The sequence below is a fragment of the Acartia tonsa genome, chromosome 1, assembly GCF_053477335.1.
Source record: "Acartia tonsa isolate MP-2025a chromosome 1, ASM5347733v1, whole genome shotgun sequence".
NCBI lineage: Eukaryota > Metazoa > Arthropoda > Copepoda > Calanoida > Acartiidae > Acartia > Acartia tonsa.
Genome location: NC_137260.1, coordinates 1,507,645 through 1,528,866, shown reverse-complemented (window position 1 = coordinate 1,528,866; position 21,222 = coordinate 1,507,645).

Here is a 21,222-nt window from a genome sequence, read left to right as displayed (position 1 = left end):
AGACAAAGATGAAATGTTACTATTTATGCTCAGATTTATAGTTTTGTTTTTTGTAATTATGACTGACCATAGTTTTTATTTTTAAGGATAATGTTTAGTCCTAAACATCTTTAAAGTAATTTTTTTACTAAATTTACATTTAAATTAATGTTTTATGGCTCTGCTTGGTATGTTTGTTGATATAACAAAATGTATATGTACATATAATAATCATATATTATAAACTGATCTTTCATACAAAGTAAAACAGTTTCATTCCCTACAAAGTATCAAAAATTATGATAGAGGGTAACAACAATTGCGAAGGAGGGCAATGAAAAATTACTTCTACCGTATTGAATTATATTCCCAAGAGCGTATTAGACAATACTATACAGACAAATACATTATTTAGTACTACGTGTTACTTCACAGAACATTACCTAATACTTAATACAGCATTGAAAACTTCCTTGTATCGTAATGAGGTTTTTTTCCTACTACGTACGGATTGATACTATACATTAATGTGAAGAATATAGAGTATCATCTGATGCTAAAAAAAAAAATTATTTTTAACAGTGTAGTATGTGAACTGCACTACTAAGTCATAGTTTAATAATGTTTACAAAGCCCCACAACGATAAAACAACCTGTATACATAACCTTGAATTATAATGTGAACTGCACTGCTAAGTCATAGTTTAATAATATGCATAAGTGAAAATATTCTACTTTTAAGCAGATGACCGATACTAGACACCAATAACATGAAACAAGATACTATTAACACAAGAACAATAATCCTGTCATAATATCGTAAGATTTATTTCTTTGTCCGCTTAGATCTTGCTTATTTCCAAACAGATTGAGTTCTCCATTTAAGTTCTTTGGATAGTTTTTGGCTATTCTAAATTTTAAAGGTGAATCATATCGGCTCAGCGGTTTAACGACATCCTAGTACTAAGAATACTGGGAACAACACTTGTTAAAATACCTCAATTACCAATTGCAAAAAAATGTACAAGCGACTGTGAAAACCCTTTACAAATTATAGAGTAATTGAACAAAACTATACAAATATTTCACAAAGTATATTCTATGTATGTTTAATATTGGTCATCTTGGTCATGTGTTATTGTGATGTTAATCAAAGATTTAATTTGCATAATTATCAGGGAGGGAGGGGACATTGGGCAGTTTATTACACTAGTCCCCAAAGGTCTATGATAACGTTTTCTTATTCGTTAGCTAACCAACTTTGAATACTTTTATTCAATTTTGATTGTTTGGTTCATTAAGTTGAGTCCAAATATTGTAATTTACAAAATTGGTAATTTTTTGTATCATCATTCTGGATGTATACAAATTTATTGGCCATTGTCTTATCCCTTTAAATCCCTGATAATTATATTGAAATCTTATATTACATTCCAGAAATCGGTCAATGATTTCATAATGTTTTCTTTGGGAACTTTTATTACATTTTGATTGGGAAGTACAAACTAACAACATTTGTAATCTTTAGGTGGAGTTATTATATTTATCTTAATTATAGTGGTGTACTGTACAGTGTACATCAATATATCGTCCATTGTCTTATCAATAAATTTATATTACTTTAATGTCTTATCTCTGTGTAAAAAAAATCGACGGCATAGTAAATTTCTCAAAACTACAAATAGAATGATGATTTAAACTTTGATTTTTATGTAAAGTTTTGCCCAAGGATTGATCTTTACAATAAGGCATATATTCAGGTATCTTAAGGGATAAGAAAATTGACAAAACATTTATGTACATAACCAATTATGATTCACAAAAATATCCCTTTCGTAGATTAACATTACTGGTTAAAAACATTGGTCACTTAGTTTGTAATATGTCAACCAATTGGAGAACAAATCTATAAAACTTTTGGGTACCAGTAATATTTACAATCCAATGTTCCCTTCCTCCCTGTTAATAACACAGAGGATTGACAAGGCCACGGTGACAAAATTAATTCAACACCGTTTTCTTATTCGTGCATTTTAATTTTTGTGCATAACAGATACTATCAAATGTACAAGAATCTTAGAGGCCTAGACAATGAAAATAATAAATTGATGTACATCTCCAATGTTGATTACTCCTTTTCTAGCTTAAATTCAATTATTGTTAAGATAAGACACTTTTATTTTGAAACCAATCAATCAAATTTAATCATTTTCATTAAAAAAAACTAAAAAAAAAGAGAAATAATTGTTTGTTTATTACTTAAGGTAACAATAGGTTAGATTAGGTACAGGTAGGACTGAAAGGGTCAGAGCAAAGCAGGTATAGGCTCACAGAGTTAGGCATAGGTAAAAATAACCCTAAATCATTTTCAACTTCAGGGGGGGGGGGGAATCTGTGCTCAACAGGAATTTTATGTTAACGCAACTATATTTGTTTTTAAGGCCAAGAGTCTGTCCGTACATCTGTACGACCGTAACAATTAGTTATTTTCTTTGATTTAGTCATTTACAATTGTCCTTTCGATTTCTACATTCTACAAGAGTTACTGTTCGTTTGTCCTTCCTCTGTGATTTAGCTTCGCTTTTATAGATGTTGTCATCCTTGTTATTTCATGTTTAGTGTAAATTAATAATAATGAAGGCTTAAAATAAGTAGAGCGAAACAAATGATAATATTCTAATCAGCAAAGTTTTCACTTTTAAACATTAAATGAATCAAATTATGAAGTTTAAGAATATAAATAAATCTAAAATTACAAAATAATTTTGGGATCTTGGAAAGAAAACGGAGTAGCGGGTTTCGTCGTATTTTCACAGTAGTTTTTCTCCTATTTCTAGGGGGCTCTAGCTCTGCGGGGGCAATAGTAAACATTTATCTAGCATAAAAAAACCTATCTAAAGCAACTGTGAAAATACGTCGAAACCCACTACTTAGTTTTCCATGATCCAAATTTTTTTTGAATTTAATTGCGCAATAAATTTGATCTTGGTAATTTTTTAAATATTTGATCTCTCCTAAACACAGAGGTATAATTTAACTTGTAAATAGTATGATTTTATCTTACTAAATTTTTTGCTTATTTATAAACTACATGTTTACATGACTCCTATAAGATTTTTTCTTTTCTAATAATTTTTTGGGGCTTTTAAAACTAAAGAAAATAAATATTAAAGAAAAGGGGCTTTCGTGATGTCTTTTAATTTAATCTAAAATTAATTCAAGAAAAGAAAAAAAACTTTTAAAAAGGCCAATAAAAGTTAATATCACACGAAAATGTAAAGCAGTAAAAAACTGAACAATTTAGGTAATAATGTGGTGTCAAAGATCAAAGTATTAAAAAAAGAATATCCTTGATTTTCATTGCAATATGACCTTTTTTATTGCAGCTAGGTAAACTTTAAACAAGAAACACAACATCCATAAAAGATAATTTTAGTTATGAATCAAAAGTTATTTATTGCTTCGTATTATAGACAGTTTTACGCGGATATCAAACAGAATTATTACATAGAAACCAGTTTTGTTAGCCTGGGCCTGCGGTTTTAATAATTTTTATTTTAATATTCATGGAAAATTGTCTGTTAAACGAGGCTATACATGATTTTTTAGTAGAGCTGAGAACTGGTTCTAATACAGAAAATAATAATCGGTTTAAAAAGCGTAGCAACTCAACAATCATTACCTAATGCAAATTGTGCTTTATGGGATCTTGACATATATATAATACCAACGCACAGATGTTGATTATAGAGAAGCTATGCCTGTAAAAATGGTGCAATTTTATATTGCAATAAACCACCTCCTTGTGTTTTACAGTTGGTGTAAAATAATAAGAGTTATCAAGGTTTATTGGATAGTACTCAGGTCAGCCCCATATTGTAGAGGTGAAAAATATATTTTTTTATCTTTTAGATTATTGAAATGTTCTATACTTGATGTACTTTATGCGAGATATTTATTGGATGTTAAGCTTCGAACATTATGTCTAATTGTCTCTGAAATTATCAAAAATCAAATAATAAGGTTTTTTTTAATTTGGTTAACAATTTGGGTAATAATTATAGTGTTTCAAAAGCCTAACTAGCAAGGATGACAACATCCATAAAAGCGAAGCTCTGAAACGGTAGGACAAACAGACATTAACACTTGTATAATGTCAGAACTGAATAATCAGAATGCGAATGTATAAGAGTCAAAGCAAAATTGTAAGTAAATTTGTGGAAAAACTGCTTGATACAGGATAATGATTATGGACATACTTACATTTTTAGGACTTGATTATAGAGTTGCTTCGCTTATAATATTGTACTTTGTTGTCCCAGGAATCAGTATACCGAAAATCAGACCAATCGGATAATTAGGTCACATACAAATTTGTTGTTAAAAATGTAAAAAAAATCAACATGTTTAAAATGGACGTACGGACATTCTGGTAATGATTATAGAGTTGTTACGTTTTCTAACTCGTACCTAACTATTACAGGAATCACCATGCAAAATTTGAAATCGATAGGACAATTATAACATGCCTAAATTAACGAAAAAAGCTAATTAAAAAAGTAAACAAATCAACATGTTTAAAATGGACGTACGGACATTTTGGTAATGATTATAGAGTTGCTACGCTTTCTAAATCGTACCTAACTACTAAAGGAATCACCATGCAAAATTTGAAATCGATAGGACAATTCTAACATGTCTAAATTAACGAAAAAAGCTATCCGTGACGGACGGACGTACGGACGGACCGACCCTAAATATAGAAAAGCTTCGCTTTTAAAAATGCAGAATATATGAAGGGTTTCAGAAGAATGATTTTAACACATATAAATTCCGTATTTACGCAATCAACACATCCTACATTGAGAAGCCTACTTTTTAAAACCCTTTTTGAACCTTTAATATTCATTTGGGGCAGAACGAACCCTGATAAGTTTATTACAGTAGTGAAGTTACTAAAATAACTTAGTTTCCAGTATGGCCTCGAATCCGATATTAATATCCGCTTGAATAGAACCGGTTCTTTGCCTTATCAAAAAATATTTTATCTTATCATAGAACATTTTTCTACGCTTGGTAAAATAAAAAACAATAAATTTACTGTTTTATTGGCCCAGACCTTTGTCTTATATGAGACAACAAAACAGACTTAATCTTATTATTTTTCATTTTACTATCCGAGGAAAACTGTCTATAATACGGTGCTATTGATAATTATTATGTTTTATAAAACTCGCGTTGAGCGAAGCTCTAATTTTAGAGCAATTCTAATTAATTCAAGAATTATCCGGGAGGGTGGACATAATGGAATGAAAATTATACTTGTACCCAAAAGTTAATCACTCATGCGCTCGTTTGATCTTACAACTTTTGGGTACTTTTATTAAATTTTGATTGGTTGGTTCAACTAATTTTAAACTAAGATTAGAAGATTAATATTGTATATCTCAAATTTGAATTTATAGAAGATTAATATTGTATATCTCAAATTTGAATTTATAGAAGATTAATATTGTATATCTCAATTGGGGATAAAAAAAAATTTATCGTCCATTGTCTTATCCCTTAAGATCCGTGAAAATTATGACCATAATAAAGCTAAGGAGTTTAAATTTAATGCTCATGTATTAAGTCATGAAAATGAAATATGACAATAAAAAAGTAGTAATTAAAATTTAATTAAAAGAAAGTAAGTACTGCTTTAATATATTTTTAGGGATTTTAACATATTTTTTTATGTGATAAGACAATTAAAAACAAATTAAAATAGACAGCCAATTATAATTATACAAAAGAGCCAATTGAAGAGAAAAAAAGTTATTATTTTTGAGCAGTCAATTTTTCAAAATATATTGAACATCTAATTTATAATTATATTAGTCTATTAAATTAGTAAAAAACTAAAGGAATTAACACTTATTATATGATTAGTCTACTAACACATTAAAATATATTGAACACCTATCATATGATTAGTCTATAATATATTAGTATACTAACACATCAACATATATTGGACACCTATCATATGATTAGTCTATAATATATTAGTCTACTAACACATTAAAATATATTGAACACCTATCATATGATTAGTCTATAATATAGTAGTATACTAACATATCAAAATATATTGGACACCTATCATATGATTAGTCTATAATATATTAGTCTACTAACATATTAAAATATATTGGACACCTATCATATGATTAGTTTATATTATATTAGTCTACTAACATATCAAAATATATTGGACACCTATCATATGATTAGTCTATAATATATCAGTCTACTAACATATCCAAATATATTGGACACCTATCATATGATTAGTCTATAATATATTAGTCTACTAACATATCAAAATATATTGGACACCTAACATATGGTTAGTCTATAATATATTAGTCTACTAACATATCAAAATATATTGGACACCTAACATATGGTTAGTCTATAATATATTAGTCTACTAACATATCAAAATATATTAATCACCTATCATATGATTAGTCTATAATATATTAGTCTACTAACATATCAAAATATATTGGACACCTATCATATGATTAGTCTATAATATATTAGTCTACTAACATATCAAAATATATTGGACACCTATCATATGATTAGTCTATAATATATTAGTCTACTAACATATGAAAATATATTGGACATCTATCATATGATTAGTCTATAATATATTAGTCTACTAACACATCAAAATATATTAATCACCTATCATATGATAAGTCTATAATATATTAGTCTACTAACATATCAAAATAAATTGGACACCTATCATATGATTAGTCTATAATATATTAGTCTACTAATATATCAAAATATATTGGACACCTATCATATGATTAGTCTATAATATATTAGTCTACTAACACATCAAAATATATTGGACACCTATCATATGATTAGTCTATAATATATTAGTCTACTAACATATGAAAATATATTGGACACCTATCATATGATTAGTCTATAATATATCAGTCTACTAACATATCAAAATATATTGGACACCTATCATATGATTAGTCTATAATATATTAGTCTACTAACATATCAAAATATATTGGACACCTATCATATGATTAGTCTATAATATATTAGTCTACTAATATATCAAAATATATTGGACACCTATCATATGATTAGTCTATAATATATTAGTCTACTAACATATCAAAATATATTGGACACCTATCATATGATTAGTCTATAATATATTAGTCTACTAATATATCAAAATATATTGGACACCTATCATGTGATGCAGATAATATTTAAGAAATGTTGAACATAACAACGCTTAATATTTCCTTCCTTGTTGTCAATAACTATGATTGGGTGTCAATACACTGCAGAATTAAATATAAATAGCATAAAAAAAGTTTATAACCCTCAACGATCGGGGGGAAGGGGGGGAGGGGGAATTAAACACCGCCCTCCTCCATTTTTCTATCTTATTGAAGAGGGATATAATTAACTGATTTTTCTAATAAGGTGATTACACATAATAAACAGTTAGAAATTTATAAATATAAAACACGGTAGGGTCATCCAAGTAAGAGTAAAAATATTCTAATTTAACTAAACAAAGCATTATTTGTAACGAAATACTAAAATGCCTATATTAGTAAAAACATAATATGAAATATGAGTATTCACTGTTTAAGTAAATTTTAGTGTCCGGGATCGATCCTCCAGGTCCTGCTCGTCCATGTCTCCAGCAATGGTTGAATGGCTTCTTAACCCTTACAGATCGGGCCCCAATTCCCACCTTAATAGATCGGGGGGGGGGGGGGGGGGGGCTCCAAGAGCCCCCCCCCTCTATCTCGGCTCCTGGTACAGATAAAGACGTAAATTTTTTTTCTGGTGGTGCATGTGTATTTTTAGAGAAAATTACTTTTTCTAGTCATAGCGGCCAGACCGCTCCTTAGCCGCTAAATTTTAAAACAGCTGTAGAGCGGCTAATTTTGCAGCTAGGATGACCAAATTTTAGGACGAACTTTTATTTTTCATAACAAAAAAATTACTTTTTCTGATCATCGCCGAAAAACGGCAAATAACGGAAACCGCCATTTTCGGCGGTTACGGCGGTAAAACGGCGGTTTGCGGCGAAAATTAATATTTTTATCTGTTTATTATTGCTCAAGGATTTACCAAAAAAAATTATAGGTCTCTAGCTGTAATAGAAGCCACGATATTCATGATATATGTCTGTAGTAAAAGCCGGACAAAAATCGGTCATAAAGTCGGTCAGGGAGCGGTCAAACGGTCATAACACCACTTTTCTCAGAAGGTCATTGATATCTTGGTATTCACCAAAAAAAATTTAGGTTTCTTCCTTATACACAAAAGTCATAATGTAGAAATTAAGATTTATTTAGAATTTTTTCAAATTTTTTTTGCTACCCAACCGACTTTGACCGGACACCACGACCGACACAGACCAGATATCCTAGTAAAATCAACTCTTGCCGACGTATAATTACTAAACTTAAAAAGTCATGAAGTTACAGCTCTCCATCTTACCTACAAAAAAATGAGATTGAAAAAACTAGAGGGCCCCCCCCCCCCCGATCTGTAAGGGTTAAATCCAATATAAAATTTATTAGAATATTGGTTGTTGTTTTGTGTGTATGCTTTGAATGTCAATGTCCAAGATGTCAAATCATCAGAATTCAAATGCGAGAGAATGACACCAAGCAGTGTCCTAACATTTCAACCATTTTAAAAGGCAAATTTTTAGCGAATTAGTTTATTAGGAATTAAATATAAAACAGTGATATTTAAAATTCAGAATGAATTCGAAAATTTGATTTATTAAATATTTATGACGAGTTGCTACGCCTCTAGAGACATGTAAAGGCTCCACTTTGAAGTCTCTTTTTTTAAAGATAAGGAGAGGGGCATTTTTTTAAATGTGATTTATCTAGTGAAGATGGTGGTATCCTCCCCTAAAATAGTTATAGACTTATTAGAAAATACCTTGCAAAGGAGAACCATATCGGTTCACCAGTTAGCGAGATCCTTTGGTAAAGACAGGCATAAATACATTATAGAAATAATACATAGAATAAGCTTCTAAAATTATCAAACCAAACTTTTAATTTGAAAAATGTTTTTTTGCTGAATCGCGGAAACATAAAATTAGTGAAATCAATGCTAAATTCCATGTTTTATTTATCCTGCTATAGACAAGACTAAAAACAACATTATGAGTAGATTTTATAAATTAGATAATAGTTATTTATCACATAGTATTATAGACAGATTTCCGCGGATATCAACATGCAAATTATAGATCAAAATAAGTTTTGTATAGGCCCTGGGGGGTAGAATGTTCGGATTAACAAAACTTGTATAATTCTATGATTTAATTTTAATATTCATGGAAAATTGTCTATAATACGATGCTATACACGATCTTGATCCAGTGTTTCTAAGAACCAGTTATAATCCAGCGGATGTTAATCGGATTCAAATCCATACTTAAAAAATAATTGATAAGGTGTGCTGCTGGAACTAAGTTGACAAGAACTTCTCAGCAAAAATATTCAAATTTTTATGTTTTTTTTAAATTATTTTATAATTTCTTCCGTCTTCTAGAGTTATTGAGAAAAAAATTATCCAATTGTTTATCGATGTATACATTAGTTATAATTTGGATACTTTAAATATTTATAATTAGTATGTCGTATAAGTTTTATGAAAGTTTTACTTTTAATAATACAATTCGAAATGTCCAATAACAGTTTTTTTTATTGAATTGCAATATGAGCTTTTAGCTCATAGTAAAACAAAAATTCTTAGGATCCTAGCCATGCTTTTAAATTAAAAAAAAATAAAGAAAATAAAAAGATAGATGTAAGCCCACTAAAATTATTGATGCTAGAAAATTTCAAATTTAGGTATTTATATTCAGAATCTAAAGATAGGTTTCTGGCACAGTTTTACCCTCTCCCAAAAATTATAAAAATCTTGCTGGTATTTTTATAAGCCAACAGCAGCCCTATTGAAATGAAATTTAGGAAGGCCAGTCTTCGCCCTTTTTTTCACCATTTTTACAAATTACAACCGCCTGGCAAACCCACTGTGCACGCCACTGCTAGTAAGATTAAACTATTTTACATTAACCTATCGCTGAATCATACTTGTATGAAGTGTGAAAAGTTTATCTCCAGAAAATATAAATTTTTTAATTGAATGTGACAGAAAAAAAAGATTGACAGGAGTTAAAAGAGGTAAAATTTAATAATACTTTTTCTCTCATTCAAAACCGATTGATATCCAGTGGATTAGAACCGGTTCGCACAAAAAATTATATCTAGCATCGAATTACATCCAGTTGTCTACGAATATAAAAACTAGTTTTAATCTTATAATTGTACATTTTCCATCCGCGGAAAGCTGTTTATAATACGATGAAAGAAATAACTATTAATAGCGCAGCTTTTCTGGAGTCCGTGCATCCTTATAAGTTCTCTTAGAGATTTTTTTAGAGACTTCGAAAGTTAGAGGTCCGATTTTTCTACCTAATTATAAAGCATTTTTCGGGAATAGTCCCTTTCGTGGTAAGGGGCGATTCGTCTTATTTTAAGAATGGCTTTTAATAGGTTAGGTTATGTTAGGTTATATTTGGTTTGGGGATTGCCCCGCAGGGTTAGAGTACCCCGCAGGGGCTAGAAAAAGGAGAAAAGCTATTTTGAAAATACGAAGAATCGCCCCTTAAGGGGCGTTGCCACGAAAGAGACTATATCCAATTTTCTTTTAAAATTTTATGCAGAGCTTTTAAAGGCAATACATATATTTATCTGGTTTTACTTTGGATTTTAAATCTTATAATGTTAAACCTTATTTCGAAATAAAAGATTTAAAGCAAGTTTAAATGAGTTTAGATTTAGTTGCTAGTTTCTTAAGTGCAGTTATCTTATGGGATAATACAATTGTATAATTGTACAAATGTACACCCTCAATTACGATAAATAAAAGTCGCCCCTATATAGATTAAAATTACAATTTTGGACACTGAACATTAATATATACATAATTAGGATCTCTACTAAAAGTTCTCAAAGTTTTTATTTCGCCAGTGCATGAGAGATCACGACGGTTTAAAACCTTGAGGACCAGTATAATTTACAACATTTGCCCTATCTTTCCCTGATCGAACCTACTGACTAAGAATTCCCCATATCTGAAGATCAAGGTTCAGAAATTGAGAAATTGAATCAATTCAATTGAATTTAAAAGTGCATACCGAAACACAACACTATGCAAATATCATGGATTTTAAGAGGATAAAATAATGAAAGATAAATTAATATACGTCCCCAATGATGATAAACATAAATGCTAATTTTGTAGATTAAAATTGTTTCTTACAGAGTTCAGACACTACGTAGTGGGACAAAATGACTCAAAAATCAGCCATGTGACGTCAAAGAAATGAGGGTTTATCCATCTCTTTTTTAGGGGATTTCTTTCCCACATCTCCTCTCATCTCCCTATTTTTTATGACGTCATATGGCTGATTTTTTAGTCACTTTGTCCAACTTCAGACACTACTAGTGTAGAACCAACCAATTAAATTGTAATAAAGGTACCCGGCCGAAGTTTTTAAGCCAACGAATGAGAGGGATGGAGAAAATACTATTATTCTAGGAACTAGTGCACCGAAGGTAGACACCCCCGAAGTAGTTGACATAAGAGAAAAAAAATCCTTCCTCAAAATTAGTTAAAGCAAGTTCTACTTTAGCTATTTTTTTCTACTGTGCCTTTATTGAAAAAAAGCCAAGGTATGTTTCATAGAAACATGATTTTTCATCACTGATCCTTGCCCATGAAAAAATTATTCCACGTAATTTCTGACCAGAGAAAAATGGCAATTTTACACAAAGTATCCTTTTGATCACTGTTACTCCCCCCCCCCCACTCCATTATTTTTGAATAAATTATTATAAAGTTAGTTACTCGTTTTTTTTTACTTTAGGTCAGATTAGATATAGGCTTCGTAGGATTTTGAACTCTGCAAGGGCTAGGAATGGGAAAAAAATAACCCATTCCCCCTACTAAATTTACATTTTTACAAAAATAAGGAGAAGGTATCGATGCTCGACAGATAATTTGAGCGAAATCACCGAAAAAAAATATAATTTTCCAATAAGAAATGCAAGGTTACTACATTTTTTTTTACAAGGATAATAACATTTTGAAAGGCATAGCTTCGGACATGTCAAAAATAAAATTTTAAGATCATGAAACGGCAATGGAAGATAAATTTATTCCAATTGCATAATATTTTTAGGAATTTTAAATTGTATTATTGTTTTATAAAGTGTACTAGCGGCTTCGCCCCTAGCCTCTAGGGCCTTTGCCCAAAGATAGTGGCACTTTAAATGTCTTTTTTTTTTATTTTTAAAGATATTATACATGTTAACAGATTTTTCCTATGATTGAAGTCTCTAAGAATATAATAAAAATCTAATATTTTGTGATTTATCTTGGAAGGTTGGTGGAACCCGCCCCCAAAGTAGTTATAAACCTTTCCTGGGACCTATGAGAAGATACCCTGTTAAGGAAAGTATCGGTTCAGGGATTAGCGAGATCCTTCGGTACAAACAAACAAACAGACAGACAGACATCGTTCTACTTTGTAATATAGATAAACATTTAATAAGTTTAAACATAATATTATGATTTTTATTTTCGCCTTAAAAGATGAGTAAAATTTTTGAGTTTATGGGCAGGGGGTCAATTTTATGGCTCATGATTTTACCCTTTCTTTTTAAATGTAAAGCTTTTTTACATTTAGGGTATGTTTATACGTCTGTACGTCCATACTGGATAGCTCTGATATAGGCAGGTTAGAAATTTAATTTTTTAAATTAATTCCTGTAAAAGTTATTACATTTTAGAAGCAAATCTATAATCATTACCAGAAAAGTGTTTGTCCATTTGATACATTTTTTTTTAAATTCAATCTATCATCATATTTATAATATTCTTGAAATAAAGATTTCTATGCTGATTAAGCAAATTTTTTAATGCAAAGCTTTCCAATAGACAACCATGAAATGTAAATATGTCTGTGTAAAGAATCCAGTTTAGATATTCTTAGTTTTTAAATGCGTTGTTACTTGTAATGTGGTAATGTTTGTTTGTTTGTCTGGTATTTTTAGCAGCGCTTTTATTGGATGTTGCCATCCTTGTTTTATAATCCTTTCTTTATCTTTTTATATCATCAGATAAACAAGGATAATTATTATTAATTTTTTTGGTTAGTGAAGCCTTTTTTATTTCTATTGGATTGTCTGTTGGTCTTTCGTAGGGTATTTTATGCGTAGTTTTCTTTACTTTAATTTTCTTTTTGTCATATCATGCACAAACATTTGACAAATGCATAAAATGCTTTGCAAACAGATATCTCTTTATCATGCTTATCCAAGGAAGATTTATTTCTATTCTATGGATGGAGTTGGAGACCACATCCCTCCCAAGAAATATTGACAATTTTATCCCCCCCCCCTCTATAATATTCTTTTTAAAATTCAAAATAAAAATGAAGGGTCGTCTAAACTTAAGTTCTCCGAGAGGCCAATAGGGTCGTAGCCGCTAATTATAATATGTTATTTTTTTAATTTTTAATATAAGATTAAATTACAGTAAGTGATTGGAATAAAATTCTTTTGATAATTATCTCTGTCTGAAAAGATGTATTGAATGGCTAGTTAATGCCCATTTAAAGTTTTATTCTCGTGATTGAATACAATAGAATCAAGTCACAAGTCTGAATTATTTCTTTTTTAATTTTCTTTTAGCATTTTATTGAACTAGTGTTACATTCTTTTTATGTACTTTTTAACAGGGCTCTTCAACCGTGCTTCAGCCGCCTTTAAGCTTTAGGAAAATCAACCCTTACAATGCTAAAAATCAGACTCCAATATACCTAAACGGGTTTAAATTTGAGGCTTAGTCGCGGCTAAAGCGCGGTTGCAGAGGTTTTTTATTGGCTTTGTCCGTCTGTCTGTCTAACTAAATTGGATTCCATTGCTGATATAAATGCAATGCAACAAATCAAATCAGCACACATTAACCAGAACGCCAACAAGCCATAAAATCATCACAGCAATTACGACAATTTAAAATTTGAACCTGCCATAATTGTATTTGTTTATTGTTGTTGTGTTGGTACTTATTTCATCCCTGTCAACATTTGTAAGTAAAACATTAAAGAAACTCGTCGTTTCCAGTAAAAAACGCCGTTTTACGGGGTACAATTTTTAAAAGTCAATGTTTTCTTACATGTAGGTTGGAATCGTCAGTTAGTCAGTAACGGATAGTTCTTATGGTAATATTGATCTTTTAATTTCAAACTACAAATGGTGATTTCTGTAACAGTCAGGTACAATTTAGAAATTGTTACATCTCTATAATTATTACCAGAAAGTCCGTAAAACACGCGTGAACTTTCTTTAGACAGCATTTTTCATTTGACCATTAGACAAAACGATATAAGCAAAGAATTTCCATAATTTAGTCGCAAATGTATGTCTTCATTGAGTTATTTTGGGATAGATTTACACAGATTTTTTAGACTTAACCCTACCTAAAGTACCAAAACAATTTAAATATTAAAAAAATTGTAACATTTTTGCATTTGAAACTTGCAAATGCTAACACAGGAAGATGCTATATATTATTACAAGTTGATACTATAGTCTACAAAAGATGCAATATAACACGAAATTTCTGTTATTCTTTAGTTCTAAAATGTATTGTTATTGTCAAGTATAAATAACCCAGGAACTAGCTGTGTATTTATGAGTATGTGTGAGAGCTAATTTTCTTCGGATAATGAAAGGTTTTGCTATGCTTAAATAAATCACTGTAGGCATTTCTCATCTCTAGTAGTGCGTAATCGTATATACTAGGTAGAGTGAGGGATGGGATAATAAGATATAATTTTATTCAGACAATGAAAGTATTGTTATACACAAATAAATCACTACAGACCACACTCTCCTCTAGTAAGTACTTGGTAAAGGGAGGGATTGACAAGGCGTGCACACGAATGGTGTAGGTGAGTGGCGAAATTAAAGGGTAAATTCCCCTCCTAAGAGTCCACAACTCTACACATTTTTCTACCCTCGATTTTGGACCAAGGGGGTGTCACGTTTGTTTTGGTACGCTTTACGCACTCCTTCCCCCGTCTCCCCCCCAGGGCGAAGTCCACTAAATATAACAAAATAAATTAATTGTATTCAGAATATTTATCCCTTCAAATTTACCCATAAATTACCACTTGCAAATTTTGAAATAAAGGGCCTAAGGAATTTCTTAATAGAATACAAAAAAGCAATGAAATTGGGTGTTGAAATTAAATCCATATATAAAAGTAGCAGGAACTGTGTGTGTTTCTGTCTGTACTGAAGGATCTCACAAACTGCTAAACCGACATGGCTCTCCTTTACAATGTAGCGTCTCATAGGTCCTGAATCCTGGTTTATAACTATGATGAGTTTTTTTGGGGAAAACCTTTTTCTTTAAGGTTTGATTAGAAAAACTAACTAAAACACAAAACGATATATCCTTTTTAAGAGGATTTTTTTCAAAGTCAATTAATCTAAATCTATCCTACATTTACCTAACCCTAGTTCTGTGATTAGACAATGGATATAGAATATACGTGGATATATTGGTAAGGGAAAAAGTTGTCATCAATTTAGCCTACTAGGTTGCTAACTTACATGGATCTCATTTTTTTGTTAGTTTGTTCATCCTGTGGTTAGGAGTGGTGGTGTTTTGGTTGAAGTGGGTATCTTTGTTTTAGCTAGCTGCAAGTATCACTTTGTAAGAGTACATGAAAATCTAGTGCAACATCCAGATAATAATATATCCATTGATTAGACATGCCTAAATATTTTCATGCCTAATATATCTTCAAATTGTTGATTTGTTTGTATCTATCATGCATTCTGCTCACCAGGGATATCAAGGGATAAGACAATGAAAGATATTCAGATATGCGTCCCCAATGATAATTATTAAAATTGTTGGTTGAAAAGTATGGACACCGGCCAACCAATGATATGTACCAAAAGTTTTTGAGCCAACTTTGAATGAGAGAGCACGCTTATAAAACTTTGGTTACCAGTATAATTTATAGTCCAGTGTCCCTTCCCTGTATGACTGCGCACCCTATTAAAACAAAGAGCTTTCTGTGGACATGTGCAATAAAAGTATCCAAAGTTTTTTTAACCATGGAATGAGAAAGCATGCTAATTAAACTTTGGGTACGAGGGTAATTGATAATTCAATGTATTCTCCCTCCCTGACTACATACTTTCAGATTTCTGTCAACATTATATAAAAGTACTAGCGGCTTTGCCCCTAGCCTCTAGGGCCTTTGCCCCAAGAGGTGATCAAAACAAAAAAATTTGGCGAAATTCGTAAAAGGACCAAGGAAATCTTTAGTAAAAAAAAAAGGACCAAGGAAATCTTGGGGTTGGGGGTGTTCCACCCCCCAAGAAAATAGCCTAAAACCACCACAGGACCAGTAGATATATTCCTAGAATCCGATCGGTTCAGTGGTTACTGAGATCTTAAGGGACGGACAGACAGCCAGACAGACATCAGTCTACTTTGTATTATAGACACATGGCTGAAATATATTCGACAGTGGTGCTTTAATTATGGGGATATCGACCCACCACCATAAGTTTTAGTTTCATAATGAAAAGTTCTTTATGGGAAGGGGGGATGCAGACGTCACATGACCCATAAGAAACTTTATTTTAAAAGATTTTTGTTTGGTGGTTAACGATAACTTTCGGAACACAGACTTACATCCTGTTACTTTTATATAGGGATAAATTGAAATACTTTTGAATAAAATCGTCTTTGTTTAAAAGATGATAAATTACTGTCATTGTTAATATAAGCATCTTTGCTCTATAGATGGATACATTACTACTTGGATGTTTCACCATTAAAGTAAAACTCATAGCTGACTTAAAGAACAATTTCCACCTTCCATCCCCTTTCTTTATACTGGAAAAACGAACTGATTACTAACTGATATCTATGTTAGGAACCTAAATTTACGACAATTTTTTCGCTTGTCATAATAGTAACGCATATTCTTTATCCATTGCTCTGTGATTTAGAATTATATGTTGTGATACGGAAATAATAAAAGCATCATTTAATGCTGTTTCTATTGTCATATAGTTTTAAGTAACCACACCACATATTTAAACTCTTAGTGTATAATTCTATTGTGATTTGGACTATTTTGTACTTTTAGTAATAACATATGAACAGTTGAGAGGTTGAAAGCGCTTCAAAAAATTGCCACTTATTTTACCCAAGTCTTTTTTGAGTGGGGTAGGTGGAGGCAGCATTCGGCTCATCAAATCCCGCTTAAAACATACAGCATGACCCTCGAAAAAGTATTTTTAAGCATCTGCAGCCCTTATTTTTCAATGAATTATAAAAAAATGCATATGTCCTTGTTCTCCATAGTATTCCACATAAGTAGATATAAAATTTTTTTTTTTTACCTCCATTAACACCGGAGATTTTTAGAGCTAAAGTTTTGAAAAAGTGACTGAGAAAAAGAATTTTTTTTTGTTTCCCTTATTTTTCGATGGTTATATTATGTTTTTCTGGCAACTGAATAATGAGACACAAAGAAAAACAAGTTAACTAATTATTTCTTTTTTATTCCACCAAAAATATAAATTTTTAATGGCAAAAAATACTACTGAATGAATTGATTATTTGCAAATTTTAGGTTATTTATTAACCCTTATTTGAGAAAAGGATTAATTATGACAGTTGCTCCGCCTACTTTTCTGACATCTCAATAATTTAATAGGGGGTTAATTAAGCTTTTTAGACAAAAAAATCATTATGTTTTAATTTTATTTTCTTCATAACTTTTTTGTTATTAAAGTTAGGATTGTGAAACAAAAACAATTTTCCTGCTATATTCATAAAGATTTATTTGGTTTTTTAATCTTAAAAAATTTTGCCTAATAAGTAAGTTTTTCAAAATATCATTAAACTAAAAAGACTCAAAAAATATGTGTAAAAAAATGCTTTTTATTCAAAAACTAAATTTTTTATTTCATTTTTGTATAAAGTTTCTGCTAGTAACAAAAATAAAAGGATTTCTACCTTAATTTTGCTAAAAAAGTCGTTTCATGTTAAAAGTTACTTTTTCCTCAGTCACTTTTTCAAAACTTTAGCTCTAAAAATCTCCGGTGTTAATGGAGGTAAAAAAAATATTTTTATATCTACTTATGTGGAATACTATGGAGAACAAGGACATATGTATTTTTTTATAATTCATTAAGAAATAAGGGCTGCAGATGCTTAAAAATACTTTTTCGAGGGTCATGCTGTATTTACAACAGCTTTTGGTACTTGCATGCCACTGTTAGGTCAACAATCTATAGTGTAGATGTATATACAGACAACTACCTCCTTTCCTTTTCAAGGACCTTTTCTGTCTGCTTCTAAATTATTTTCTGCTACTTGGCTGTGTTAATATAAGCGACACCAGTGGTTGATTTTCAATGACCCAATAAAAAGGTTACACAAGGTAATTGCAATGTGGAGATAAAGTTAATTAACCCTGTATCCCTATAGTGTTTTACTCATTTTCCTAAGGAAATGGGGCCTCCCAGCAGCCCGATTTTAATTCAATGGACTTTTAGGCCTGGAGCTACTTTGAAGCATGCACCAATAGACGTGCCCATACCATAATGACCTCCATTATTGCCACTATCAAGGAGAACTTCGCCAGCTTGGACAGGTACATTTTGACCCGGGCCTTGTACATGTCCTTGTTCTCTACAGATTTCCACATAAGTAGATATAAAATATTTTTTTTTATATCAATTAACAGCCGTGATCTTTAGAGCTAAAGTTTTGAAAAAGTGGCTGAGGAAAAAGTAACTTTTCAAGAATAATGCTTTTTTTAAGTGAAATGATGTGTTTTCTTCACAATTATAATATTTTTTATATAACTTATTTAAAGATGTTTCTAAGAAATGTATTTCATGCTGAAAGCACTTTTTTCACTTGTTCTAAAAGGCATTTTTTGAATAGTGTATATGACAAAAACACCTTTTCACAAAGAAATCCTATAAAGAAAACTTAGTAGCAGATAAAAAGTTTACATAAACAGAAATCAAACACTTTTTATTTTATCAAAATAAGTTTAAAAAAAAAAAAAAAGTTACAGCTACAAACTTTTATTTAATATTTAACAATTTTAATGATTTTTATGAGTCTTTAAGTAATTTGTATTAGTGGGTGTGATTTTATTGGTTAAAGGTTGCGCTAATCCTATCAGTCATAAGCATCAATTGAGGTGGGGTTTGTTTAAGGGCATATTTAGAAGTATTAAGATATCATAAGGTTTGTGGTTAAATGGTTAAAAGAAAAATGCATTCAATAATATTTTTAAAAATAATTTTCTATATGTAAAACTAACATTTTTTAATGCAATAAAAAAAGATATCTTTTGTAAACTTGCTCTTCTTTCTAATTTGTTTTTTAATTAGTTGAAAAAATGTATTATACTAATAAAAAACTAAGAAACATTTAGCAATGTCCAGTTTCTAGAGCACTTTTTCAAAATTTTGGCTTTAAAATTGCTGCTGTTATTTGATGTAAAAAACTATCTTTATATCCTCTGATGTGGAAATGTAAATAAAACAAGGACATATGCATCTTTTAATAATTTATTGAGAAATATGGACTGCTAAAAACCACTTTTTCTTGGGTCAATCTGTAAAATGAAAAACCCTAGTGTTAAAGAATACTTAGGATAAGAGAAGTTATTCTGCCTAAATGTTAAAGGTTTGCAGAAACAATATATTTATCATCATCATTTGACTCATCAAATCCTGTATAAACTACATTCCTAAAGCTGCTAGTAATTTTAGTGCGCCATTGGTACTCTATGTTTTACGTTATCAGGTTAGTAATATAAATCAGGAAACCCTGCTGATACAGAATACCTAAGAGATTCAATATATTTAGAATATTTTAATTATTATGATAAATATCAAATCCTGCTTAAAACACATTCTATAGGCTGCTGGTAATTTTAGTGTGCCATCGATATTCTCCATTTTCATTTCAATTACATTTACAGGTTAGTAAAAAATATCGGGCAACCCTAGCATAACAAATACAAAGAGAAGAGATGTTTTTTAGCTGCCTATGTGTTAAAGGTTTGCACACACAATATATTTTATATAATTTCACACCCACACGCATACATTTAAATCAGGGATCTAAAGGAATAAACAATTGCCGATAACGGATAAATTGATGTACCTCCCCAATAGTGATACACATAGTTACCCCCCCGTTTTTATTATAAAAATGTTGCTTTAACAACTTTTTAATTTAAACTAATTTTAAACTACAGAAGGAGTAATTTGGATTATCTTCATTTAAGATGTACATCAATTTATCGGTCATTGTCTTATACCTCTGGATCTCTGAATTTAAATTCTTCAAACATAAATGATGTGCAAGAAACAGGGACTACGTTTCTAAGAAAAATATTTTTTTCAAGAAGCATTTCATTTTCTAGATTATAAATTAATGTGGGAAATGTGATTTTCTCTGAAGGTATTTAAGATAGACAGCTGAATTTTTGGTAAAGTTTCTCTATACTTATGAGTGTCCATTATATAACTTGTTTGGTTTATCAGTTTGTTGCCCATGTATTAAAAGTGATAAAGATTCACTTTTAAAGGTTTCGATTCTATGTTTTTTTTCTATGATTACATTTCTCTTTTTTATGAAAACTGAACATCTGCTGTATAACACACTTTGTCTGTTCGTCCATTCTATGATTTTTTGCGTTTCTCTACATATGGATGTTGTCATCCTTGTTTGATACACTATTATTTTAATTTTGTTATTTTAAAGAAAGAGCAATACATCATAGAGTTACTTGTGGCTGATTTTATGAACTGACAAAAACATCAAATTATGCAATATTTTACGTTTGCAGGTTTTTTTTGATTTTATTATTTTTAACCCTTACAGATCGGGAGGAGGGGGTGGGGGCTTTAGAGCCCCCCCTCTAGTTTTTTAATGTCATTTTTTTGTAGGTAAGAGAGCTGTGACTTCATGACTTTTGGTCTGTGTCGGTCGTGGTGTCCGGTCAAAGTCGGTTGGGTGGCA